The sequence below is a fragment of the Eptesicus fuscus genome, chromosome 13, assembly GCF_027574615.1.
Source record: "Eptesicus fuscus isolate TK198812 chromosome 13, DD_ASM_mEF_20220401, whole genome shotgun sequence".
NCBI lineage: Eukaryota > Metazoa > Chordata > Mammalia > Chiroptera > Vespertilionidae > Eptesicus > Eptesicus fuscus.
In genome coordinates this window covers 83,574,385-83,586,219 of record NC_072485.1, presented here as the reverse complement: position 1 = coordinate 83,586,219, position 11,835 = coordinate 83,574,385, and the positions used below count along the sequence as shown (strand labels likewise).

At 61.7% G+C, this 11,835-nt stretch overlaps 1 long non-coding RNA gene across 1 annotated transcript; it reads left to right on the top strand.

The window, feature by feature from the left end:
- The first annotated feature begins 6,805 nt into the window (after positions 1-6,805).
- Positions 6,806-8,815, top strand: LOC129151233 (uncharacterized). Its single transcript, XR_008557966.1, has 3 exons — positions 6,806-6,871; positions 6,977-7,111; positions 7,861-8,815. It is a non-coding gene; the product is annotated as an uncharacterized LOC129151233 (long non-coding RNA).
- The last annotated feature ends 3,020 nt before the right edge of the window (positions 8,816-11,835 follow it).

The following is an 11,835-nucleotide window of genomic DNA, read 5'->3' as shown; positions in this document are numbered from 1 at the left end:
GCGCCTGCGCGTGAGGCGCGTGCGGGAAATGAGTGCCACACGACTGTAGCAATCGGTCATTCGAGAACGCTGTAGTTCACTATTAATGATGTGTGACAGGGTATTGTCAACTGAGTTACGGAATTTCTATTAAAAGGTTCCTTACAGCCCTGACCGGCCTGGCTCAGTGGATAGAGCGTCGGCCTGCGGACTGAAGGGTCCCGGGTTCGATTCCGGTCAAGGGCGTGGACCTTGGTTGCGGGCACATTCCCAGTAGGGAGTGTGCAGGAGGCAGCTGATCGATGTTCTCTCTCATCGATGTTTCTAGCTCTCTATCCCTCTCCCTTCCTCTCTGTAAAAAATCAATAAAATATATTTTTAAAAATAAATAATAAATAAATTTTTTAAAAAGGTTTCTTACTGTTATTTGGGCGGGGCCGCAAAAACATTCGTGGTGGCCGCGTGCGGGCGGCGAGTTGGACATGTTTGCTCTAGGGGTCCCCCCGCCCAGCACAGGACTCAGCGGTTCCCAGGACCCAGCCAAACCCCCAAAAGGAGGGTCTGTTTCCTGGGGCTGCCGCTCCGATGACTGAGCCTGGCCGGAACCCACAGGGACACGTGCTCTCCCCGATCCGGGGCCAGAACCTGAAATCAGGGTGTCGGGGCTGTGCTCCCTCGGGGGCTCCGGGGAGGGTCCTTCCTGCCTCCTCCGCTTCTGGGGCTCCTGGCCGCATCCCTCCCACCTCCACGTGGCCCCGCCCCCTTCCACGTGCCCGTGCTCCTGAATCACGCGGCCCTGCCCCTTGTCCACGTGCCCACTCCTATGTGATCACGTGGCCCTGCCCCCTGTCCACGTGAGCACTTGCGGCTGTTGGTTGGCCCAGAACCCCAGTTAGGTGCCTCTGGGCAGCTGACCTCTTTGTCCCCACCCAGCTGCGAACCTAGGAGGAGTCCCGCTGCCTAGCGGGGAGGGCCTTGTGTGGGGACCCCCGCCTCGTCCTGCCCCCAGGGCTGCCGACTCCCCCCCCCCCCCCCCGGGTCCTGGGTCCCTTCTGCCAGGGTCATGGGCTCCAGGACGAGCGAGCTACAGGCAGGCAGGTCAGCAGCCGCGCCAGGTCCTGGCCACACGCACCTTCCGGAAGTGTGAGTCCCGTCTTCTCTCCGATTTCCCTCTTCAGCGCCGATAGGCTCCATTGTGAACTTGGACCTGCGGCCCCAGGACGTGACTAGAGCCTCATGGTGGCAGTCGGGCTGGAAGGAAATGGCTGCGGGATGCGTGGCCACAGCAGCCCGGAACCCGCGGCCGCGCTGTAGTGAGATGCCGCTCGCTGTATTGAGATGCCCCTCGCTGGGAGGACCCGCCAGGAGGGAGCGGCCTCCACGCCACGGGAACCATCCCAGACCCATGGGTCGGAGAAACTAGGGGAGGTCTGGCCCTGCCGTGGCCTCGGCAGGTGTCTGAGGTCACAGCACCCACGTTTCTCCCGCGGGTCCCTCCCTTTGGTGCCTCCGTGAACCCCAGACGGGCCGAGCGCCTCCTGCTCTGAGGAGAGTCTGGGCAAAGCTGCCCCTGGGTGGGGGGGTGGGGGGGTGGCGGGGGGTTCAGGGCAGGCGGGAGCGTTACTGCCGGTGGGTCCCAGGGGCCCTGAGCTGGTGGGCGGGACCCGCTGAGGGTGCTGCACGGGAGGGTTGGAGGGCTGTCGTTCTGCCCCCAGCCCCTCCCCGGCTCCTCGGTCTCTGAGTCACCGCCAGGAGCAGGGCGTGGCACGGACGTGTCTGAGCAAGTGGAGGACGGGCACCCTGGCCGCTGGGAGCTGTCATTTCTCCGGCTGGGAGGAGGCCTATGGGAACCCCTTTCACGTCCGTGTGGTTCCGGGTTCCGGTTCCGGGTTCGGGTTCTGGAGAAGGCCGCACACAAATGAAAGGGACTAGAAAAGCATTACTTTGGGGACTGGGGGCCAGGCCGGAGCCCACCGCCAGTGGGAGGACTACGCCCTGCCCCCCCTTTTATTCAGGGGTGGGATCCACCCTCTGCCATTGGGCAGGGGATCTTGTCAGCGAGGATTTACGGGATCGACTATTTGGTGGGGAGGTTGCCGCGGTAACCCTGGCCTCTGTTAGACCGGGCGTGGCTGGCTCTGACCTGGCAGAGCTTCAGGGTTGACCAGCCTCGGGGTCCCTTGTCCGCAGCTCTCTGACCAGTGAGACAGGGACCCGTGTCCCCACGGCCTTTCCTTTCTTTTTCCTTTGTTTGGTTCCCCTTCACTTGAGGGTGGATGTTTGGGGGGAGCCAGAGGGAGGGAGGGAGAGACCTGGATGTGCTGCCACCGGCGTGGGCCCCAAACTGGGACGAGAGTTTGAACCTGCTGCCAAGGCCTGAGCCTTGACCAGGAAGCAGGGAGGGGGGGGGGGGTGGGGGGAGGGAGGGGGTGGGGGGGTGGGAGGGGAGAGATGAACAAAGACCTGTGTGCACCGAATCGTCTTCCCCACCAGAAGTGTGTGCATTGACTTGGTCCCTTCCAGCCCCCAGAGGCCGCCCTGCTGTGACCTTTCTTATCTACAGCCGTGTCCGTTCACTGTTTACAAATAAACACTTTAAACACCAAAAGGACACAAAATGTAGGTGACAATTTAACACAAAGGAAGGGGAATATACAGTAAAGAACGCTCCCAGGACAAGACCCTGAGGCGTTAACAGAGGGAAAGGGACTCCGTGGCGCATTCTCTCTTGTTTTCACCCGAGAGACGGGTTTTCAGGGTGAGCAGCTCATTGTTGGGGGTGGGAGACGTCCAGCGTTGAGGTCCCACAGGGCCTGGGTTTCTGCTGTCCCTGAGGGGGCGGCTTCGGCTCTGTCCCCGCTGGTTGGGGAGGAGAAGGGCGAACCGTGTGCTCTGAAGTGTCCTTGGCTGAGGGGAGATGGGTGGGTGAGGTGGCTGCAGCCTGCTGGGCATCTGACCTGCCGCGCCGGCCGCACCGCTGTGTCCTGGCTGCTCCGCTTCCTGTCCCCTCGTCCCGGCTTTCTGCCCGAGTCTCCACGCTGTGCCTTCCACGCCGTCTCCTCGCTCTCCGGCGGCCTCCCCTGCAGCCTGGCGCTCCTGCCCAGCACCCAGCGTGGTCCTGAGGACGCCACTCCAGGGGCTCCCAGTGGGGGGGGGGCTCTGGCTGGATGGTGTCCCTCCCCCTGAGGAGCACTGGCCCCGCCCACGGACACCCTCTGGCCCTGCAGCCACAGCCCCTGGAACCCCGGAAGGACTTCCCCAGTTTGAGCAGGACGGGGCTCTGAGGCCCCCCACCCAGGCCCTCTGGGGGGCAGCCCAGGGAGGCGGAGCGCAAGGCTGGGGTCCCGCTGCCCTGAAGGACCCTGGACCGTAGACCTGTGCTGGGGGGCCTCAGGTGTGTCCTGGGAGGGGGTCGGTTCCCTGGGTGCCCCACCACACAGCTGTCGGGGAGCGGTGGCTTCGTCATTTCCACGGCCTGGTAACGTGCAGAGACGACTCGAATGCAAACGCCAGGCACAGGGATTGGTGTCTTCTCACCGGAGAGCCCGCCCAGGCCTGGCATGGAGGCCGCACGGGGGGCGCCGGGCGTGCCTGGTGGTCTGACTGCACCCCGACCTCCTGCACAGGCCACTATGTGGAGGAGCCGTGCAGCAGCCCCCACACCCGGAGCGAGTGTGTGGCGTGTGACACGGGGACGTACATGGGACACGCCAACGGCCCGCGGTCCTGCCGGCTGTGCGCCACCTGCCGCGAGGGTGAGTCCCGGCCCCTCGAGTCTTGACCTTGACCCCGAAGCCCCTTTTTATTTTTATTTTTTAAAATATAATTTTATTGATGTCAGAGAGGAAGGGAGATGGAGAGAGAGAGAAACATCAATGAGGAGAGAGAATCATGGATCGGCTGCCTCCTGCACGCCCCCCACTGGGGATCGAGCCAGCAACCCCGGGCATGTGCCCGGGAATCGAACCTGAGACCTTTCAGTCCACAGGCTGATGCTCTATACACGGAGCCAAACCAGCCAGGGCAAGAATATATATATTTTTTTAAATTAAAAAAAAAAAAGCGTTTTCCAAAGGCCTAAACTTGAAGATAATCCAAGAAAGAAAAATCAGTGGGAAAAATATACTGGAGTGATGATTAACCAAATAAATAAATAGATAAATAAGTGGATGAATGAATGAATGAATGAATAAATAAAATCAGTAAAACTATAATTAAGAGAGAAAAAGAAAGCGACTCTGAGGAGTGGAGCGGTGGACAGTCTCACGTCCGCCAGAGCCGGTGCCGCACGTGCGGGCGCAGGGCAGCGGGGACTCCTGGCCGAAGGGAGACGTGGGATCAGGGCCAGCCCTCGGAAGGAACATTGGGGTGCAGTGGGTGACGTTCCCATGGGCCTACGCCACTCCCCGCCCGCCCGCCCGCCTCCGTCAAGACCGGGCCCGCTCTCCCCGTGTGTCAGAGCCGGGGCGTGTGCAGTGGCAGAGATGGCGGGGTAAAGTGACACGTGACTTGGCACAGTGCCCCCCACGGAGACCAGCCCGGTGCCTGACCCAGCCTTCCCCCTCCCCCGCAGATGAGGAGATGGTGAGTGACTGCACCCCGACACGGGACCGGCAGTGCCGGTGCAAGACCGGGGAGTACTACTGCGACTCGGAGCACTGCCCGGAGAGCTGCTACCGCTGCACCAGGTACCGCCTCGGGCGCGGGCAGCCGTGCCGCCTGGGTCCCCGCGCCCGCCCGTGGCCGGTCTGCCGCGGTTACGCTGCGGCCCCCTCGGGGCTCCCGTCCGGAGCCTGGTAGCACCTGCCGCGTGGAGGCGCCTGCAGAGGAAAGCAGGCCCACGGCCTGGCTGTGTCCACCGGGCCGCCCTCGGGCCGGGGCTCCGTCCACCCCCGGAGCCACCGCCCGCCCATCCCTCCAAAGCCCCCGGGGAGTCGGGCACAGAGGCCAAAGCTCAGGGACCTGGGCGGGTCCCCGAGGGGGGGAGGGCGGGGGCTGTGGGAGACAGCAGAGGCCCGAGGAGGGCGGGCAGGTGGGAGCCATCGACGGTTCCAGAGGGGCAGCTCCGGGCGGGGGAAGGGCAGTGCGCACCGCACACGTCCCAGCTGAGCGGCCGTCCCCGCAGCCGGAGGCCCTGGTTCGGTCACAGGCGCCGGCCTGGGGCTTCACAAACCTCGGGAATAATCTCTCCCAGCCCCGCAGCCGGAGGCCCCACACCCAGGTGCGGCCGGGCGGCTCCGCGCAGGCTCCGGGAGGCCCTTCCTTCCTCCTCGGCTCTGGGTGGCGGCTGAGGCGGCCCCGGCGCTCCTCCTAGACCTGCTGCTGCGACCTCTGCTCTGTCTGCGTCGCCGCCTCCTCCTGCGTCTCTGCGCTGCTCTCTGCAAACCGTCCCTCTTAGAGGAGGCTGCTCACGGGGAGGCCGCTCTCCGGGATGGCCGCACTGAACGCCATCACGCACACATTTCCGGAGCAGGTTCATCCTGGGGTTCCGGGTGGGCCTAGATGGGGGGCCTTCTGGGGAGACATGACAGAGGAAAAGCGCTAGCAGAATAGCTCCCTTTTTAAAATAAATGGGTTTTAATTGATGTCAGAGAGGAAGGGAGAGGGAGAGAGAGAAACGTCAGTGATGAGAGAGAATCGTGGACCCGCTGCCTCCTGGACGACCCCCGCCGGGGATGGCGCCCGAAACCAGGAGTCGAACCGTGACCTCCTGGTTCACAGGTCCCCGCTCAACCGCTGAGCCCCGCTGCCCACAGCCGGCTGGGCTGCGGTGACAGTTCAGTGGCTCTGAGCCCCCACCTCTGTCTCCTCGGAAACAGTCGCATCCGCCCATTAAACAGCAGCTCCCCCATCCTCTCCCTCCCCCAGCAGACCCTGATCTGCGCTCGGTGCCAGGTTCCCCCAGTCCGCACACGCCACGGACACGGAGTCGTGTGGCCTGCGGCCTGCGTGTCTGGCTGCTGCCCTTCGGCAGCGTGTCCTCAGGTCCTGGCTGAGTGTGGGACCCGGGAGAGCTCGGGCGGCTGATACCCCCACGGAGGTCGGACTGGGCCCCGTCCTGAGTCAGTCGCCTGTTCGTGAACTTGGGCAGAGTTCCTCATGAACCCGCCCTGGAGCCGAGGCCGTGGTGCGAGGAGTCCTCAGGGCGGTGCTGGGAGGGAGAACAACGGCCTCGCGGCGAGCCCCGACCTCCCTGTCAGCGAAGCTGCAGACACCTGGAAGGAAACACAGAGCCCGGCGGCGGGCTCGGCGGGTGAGCCTCGACCTATGACCCCGGAGGTCACGGTTCGATTCCCCGTGAGGGCACAGGCCTTAGCTGTGGGCTCGATCCCCGGTGGGGGCCGTGCAGGAGGCAGCCGACCAGTGATTTTCTCTGGTCATTGATGATTCTGTCTCTCCCACTCCCTTTCTGAAATTAATAAAAATGTCCACTTCGTTAAAAAGAGAGGGGAACGCAGAGGGACGTGTCCTGATGTCAGGTTTGGGTCCCGTGGGTCCCCGGGGACACGGCCTGACCCGGGACGTCCCTGCAGGGGGACACGAGAGCTCCACTTCCGCCAACTCTCACGTGGCCCGTGAGCCCCCCTGAGACCCGGCCCCTGGGCTCCGCGTGGGGGCAGGGTCAGCGCTACCTGCCCTGGGGGTGCCGGCCCCCAGGAAGGCTCGCGGGCTGAGCGGGCCTGCCCCCGGCCTCTCCCCAGGGCCCGTCCGCTGGGCCAGCGAGTGGAGACGCGTTTCGTTGGTTTGTCCTCCTTTTCTCGGAGTTCGTTTCGTTTTAGGGTCCACATCCCGGGGATGCGATCCCCAGGGTCTATCTCCCCGGCTACTCAGCCCCCAGCAGCGCCTTCGGCCCATTCACGCTCTTACCCATGGCAGGAAGTCCTTGTTAAGGGTGAATAATGTTCCCGTGTGCATGCGTGTGCATGCATATGTGTGACACATGTGTGCATGCATATGTGCATACATGGGTGGCCTGCTGAGGCGTGTTGTTCCGCAGGGACCGCGAGCAGGCACCGGCTCCTGTGGGTCGCGGGCTGGCTCTCCTCGGCGGCGTTGGGGGCCCTCGTCATTCTCTACGTCAGGAAACCCGGAGGCGGAGGGGGCCCGGCGGCCCGCGGCTGTCTCCTTGCAGGTGGGCCCTGGAGCCGGGCATTGGACGGGAGGCAGTGACACCCGGGCAGGTCCGGGCGCCGGGGAGGACAGGGCTGGGCCTTTGCTGCCGGTTCCTGGGGCTGAGGGACGGGCCTGGCTAGATTGGGGTCCCTCCTGAGCCATGGATGGGTGCCAGCGCCATCTCCCGGGTGGCAGCCATGGCCGAGGCCAGGGTGTGGGCAGGTCTGTGGGGCAGAGCCCGGGGCGGCTGAGCTCGGGCGCTGGCTCCTGGCAGGTTCTGGAAGCAGAAAATGGGGACGAGGCACAGGGGCCCTTCCTGCAGCTTCCATGATTGGGGGGGGGGGGGTGATCGCTTGTGGAGCCACCTCAGCTCGGAGGGACCCCCCGGCACCTCCGTAACCACCCGCCATCTGTCTCCCCAGGATGTGTCTCCCCCGGACGCCCTTACCGAAGGGAAAGCCTGGTGAGTGCCGCCCAGGCCAGGCCGCCCCGCGCGGGGAGGAGGCGGGACCCACTGCAGCTCCAGCGAGGCCCTCGCTGCCCGAGCGTCAGCCGAACACGAGCCGAGGGCCTGAGCTGGATGTGCCTTAGTCTCTGGAGGGCCCAACCCACATGGGGAAACCGAGGCACCGAGGCCCGCGGAGCCAGCCGTGAGGCCAGAGCTGAGACCAGAGGCGGCCGGGCCCCACTGAGCGTGGGGTCTGCGGGCCCCTATCCTCTTGTGGGGGCTCCCGGGCTGACCCCCTGACCCTCGTCTTGCCTTTCCAGGTGCCTGAGAGCTCAGGGCCCTTCGTGTCATCGCCTGAGACCCGAGATGCAGACGCTCCGGTCCCCAGGATGGGGGCGCGCCGCCTGCCTGAAGATGACCTGGACATGGCGTCCGAGCCCCTGATCCTCCCCGGGGCCCCGGAGAGCCCGGCGGGGGTGGATGGCCCGTGGCCGGAGGCGGAGGCGGGTGACGAGGCCGGGCCCCACGCTGGTCACCACGGCCTGACCCTTCTTCACCCCCCGCCCCCCCGGCCTGAGGGTCAGGCTGAGGTCCCGGTGGGTCGTGTGGGCGCAGAGGGGCCACGTGCTGCTGCTGAGGAGCCCGGGAGGCCCGCGAGGCCGCCGTCCCGCCTCGGAGACCAGGTGGCCACACAGGACGGTCTGCAATCAAAACGTTCCCACCCCGGCCGGCGTGGCTCCGTGGTTAGCGCGTCGGACTGTGCACGGAAGGGTCGGAAGTTCCATTTCCGGTCCAGGGCTCGGACCTGGGTTGCAGGTTCACCCCTCACCCCCTGTCAGAGCCCCTGGGTGAGACAACCAGTCGATGTGTCTCTCTCTCGCCCCCCTCCCTCCATCCCTTATACCCCCTTTGGAGACTCCATGGAAGACACATCCTCATCAAAACGACAATGAGGACCCGAGCGTAATAAATGTAACTCCAAACTAAAAAAAAAACAAACAAACAAAACCCAAAAAACAAAACAAAACAAAAAACAACAATGAGGTACCACCTCACACCTGTCAGAAGAGGATGCGGAGAAAAAGGAACCCTCGTGCACTGCTGGTGGGAATGCAGACTGGTGCAGCCACTGTGGAGAACAGTATGGAGTTTCCTCAAAAAACTAAAAATGGAACTCCCATTTGACCCAGTGATCCCACTCCTGGGAATATATCCCAAGAAAATGGAAACACCAATCAGAAAGGATATACGCACCCCTATGTTCATAGCAGCACAATTCACCATAGATGAGATTTGGAAACAGCCTAGGTGCACGTCAGCAGATGAGTGGATTAGAAAACTGGTACATCTACACAAAGGAATACTACGCTGCGGTAAAAAAGAAGGAATTCTTACCGTTTGCAACAACATGGATGTAACTGGAGAGCATTATGCTAAGTGAAATCAGCCAGTCAGAGAAAGATAAATATCACATGATCTCACTCATTTGTGGAATATAATGAACAACATAAACTAATGTGCAAAAACAGATCCAGAGAAGCATCAATCAGACCGTCAAACCTTAGAGGGAAGGCAGGGGAGGGTGAGGGTAAGGGGGAGAGATCAACCAAAGGACTTGTATGCATGCATATAAGCCTAACCAATGGACACAGACAACAGGGGGTGAGGGCATGAGTGGGGGGGTTGGGGGATAATGGGTGGGATAAGGACACATATGTATTACCTTAATAAAGAAATTTAAAAAAATATATATCCTAAAACGACAGTGTTTGTGGCCTGGGCCCCAGGTTGGCCATCTCGACCTACCATGAAGGTCTGAGCCCCCGATGGAGGTCTGGGTCATGGGAGGACAGATCGGCCAGAAAGGGAGGTCTGGGCCCCAAAGGGAGGTTTTGTACCTCACATGGACATCTGGGTTATGGAATGGTGGTCTGGGTTACAGATGGACATCTAGTCCCTGATACAACACTGGATTCTCTTTTGAGGCCTGGGCCCCAGGTTGGCCTTCTCAGCCCCGCCAAGGCCTGGGACCCGGATGTAGGTCTGGGTGCTGGGAGTTAGATGTGGTCACTAGTGGGCGCTATGGGCCCAGGTGGGAGGTTTGGGTCAAGGGCAGGGCCTCGGGATGATGCAATGGTGGTCAGGACTAGCCTGGATATTTAGACTCCAATAAAGGAACAGGCACTGGGTTCTAGTCTTGGTCCCCAGAATGGCCTGGTCCTCGCCATAAAGGTCTGGGACCCGGATGGAGGTCTGAGCCCCGGATGGTCCTGGGAAGGCAGTTTGGCCAGGGAGGGAGGTTAGGGCTCTGGGGGGTCTGGCACCTCATCTGGACATCTGGGATATGGAATAGAGGTCTGGGTTGCACATGGAGATCGAGTACCCTGATACAACACTTTTCGGTTTTTGTGGCCTGGGCCCCGGGTTGGCCTTCTGAGCCCCTCCAAAAAGGTCTGTGACCCAGATGTAGGTCTGAGACCCGGATGTAGGTCTGGGTGATGGGAGGAAGGTGTGGTCACTAGGGGGCACTATGGGCCCAGGTAGGAGGTTTGGGTCAAGTGCAGGACCTCTAGATAATGAAATGGTGGTCAGGACTAGCCTGGACATTTAGACTCCAATAAAGGAACAGGCACTGGGTTCTAGTCTGGGTCCCTGGAATGGCAATCTGGTCCTCGCCATAAAGGTCTTGGACCCGGATATGGTCTGAGCCCCAGATGGAGGTCTGAGTCCTGGGAGGGCAATTGGACCAGGGAGGGAGGACTGGGTCCCGGGGGGCGGTCTGGTACCTCACCTGGACTCTGGGTTACGGAATGGTGGTCTGGGTTACAGATGGAGAACTACACCCCTGATACAAGACTGGATTCTGTGTTTGAGGCCTGGGCCCCGGGTTAATCTTCTCGGCCCCGCCATGATGGTCTGGGACCCGGATGTAGGTCTGAGCCCCGGATGGAGGTCTGGGTTCTGTTAGGGTCCTTCGGGCCAGAGAGGGAGGTCTGGGCCCCGGAGGGCAGTCTGGTATCTCCACTGGAAAGCTGAGTTATGGAATAGTGGTCTGGGTTACAGATGGAGATCTAATCCCATGATTCAATACTGGATTCGGTGTTTGTGGCCTGGAACCCGGATGTAGGTCTGAGCCCCCGTTAGATGAATGGGTTCGGGGAGGATCGTTCAGGCCAGGAAGCGATGTCTGGGCCCCGGCGGGGGGTCTGGCACCTCACATGTTATGGAATGGTGGTCTGGGTTACACATGGAGAACTACACCCCTGATACCAGACTGGACTCTGTGTTTGAGGCCTGGCCTCCAGGATTATCTTCTCGGCCCCGCCATGATGGTCTCGGGCCCAGATGTAGGTCTGAGCCCCGGATGGAGGTCTGGGTACTGGGAGAGAAGTGTGGCCATTAGGGGCCGCTATGGCCCCAGGAGGGAGGTTTGGGTCAAGGGCAGGACCTCGGGATGAGGACATGGTGGTCAGGACTAGCCTGGACATTTAGACTCCAATAAAGGAACAGGCACTGGGTTCTAGTCTGGGAGACCGGAATGGCGTTCGGGTCCTCGCCATAAAGGTCTGGGTCCCGGATGTACGTCTGACGTCCGAATGCAGGTCTGGTTTTTGGGAGGGCATTTGGACCAGGGAGGGAGGTCTGGGCCCCGGGGACCGGTCTGGAACCTCACCTGGACATCTGGGCTATGGAATGGTGTTCTGGGTTACAGATGGAGAACTACACCCCTTCCTGTTCGAGTGGATTCTGTTTTTGAGTCCTGGGTCCCGGGTTAATCTTCTTGGCCCCGCTATGATGGTCTGGGACCCGGATGTAGGTCTGAGCCCGGAATGGAGGTCTGTGTCCTGGGAGGGCAGTTCGGGCCGAGGAGGGAGGTCTGAGCCCCGTGAGGCGGTCTGGTACCTCACCAGGACATCTGGGTTATGGAATAGTGGTCTGGTCCCCCGATACAACACTGGATTCGGTGTTTGCGTCCTGGGCCCCGTGTTGGCCTGAGCTGCACCACCATGATGGTCTGGGACCCGGATGTAGGTCTGGGTGCTGGGAGAGAACTGTGGTCACTAGGGGGCGCTATGGGCCCAGGTTGGTGGTTTGGGTGAAGGGCAGGAACTCGGGATAATCAAATGGTGGTCAGGACTAACCTGGACATTTAGACTCAAATAAAGGAATAATCACCGAGTTCTAGTCTGGTCCCAGAATTGCCATCTGGACCTCGTCATAAAGTTCTGGGACCCGGATGGAGGTCTGAGCCCCGAATGGCGGTCTGTGTCCTGGGAGGGCAGTTCGGGCCCGGG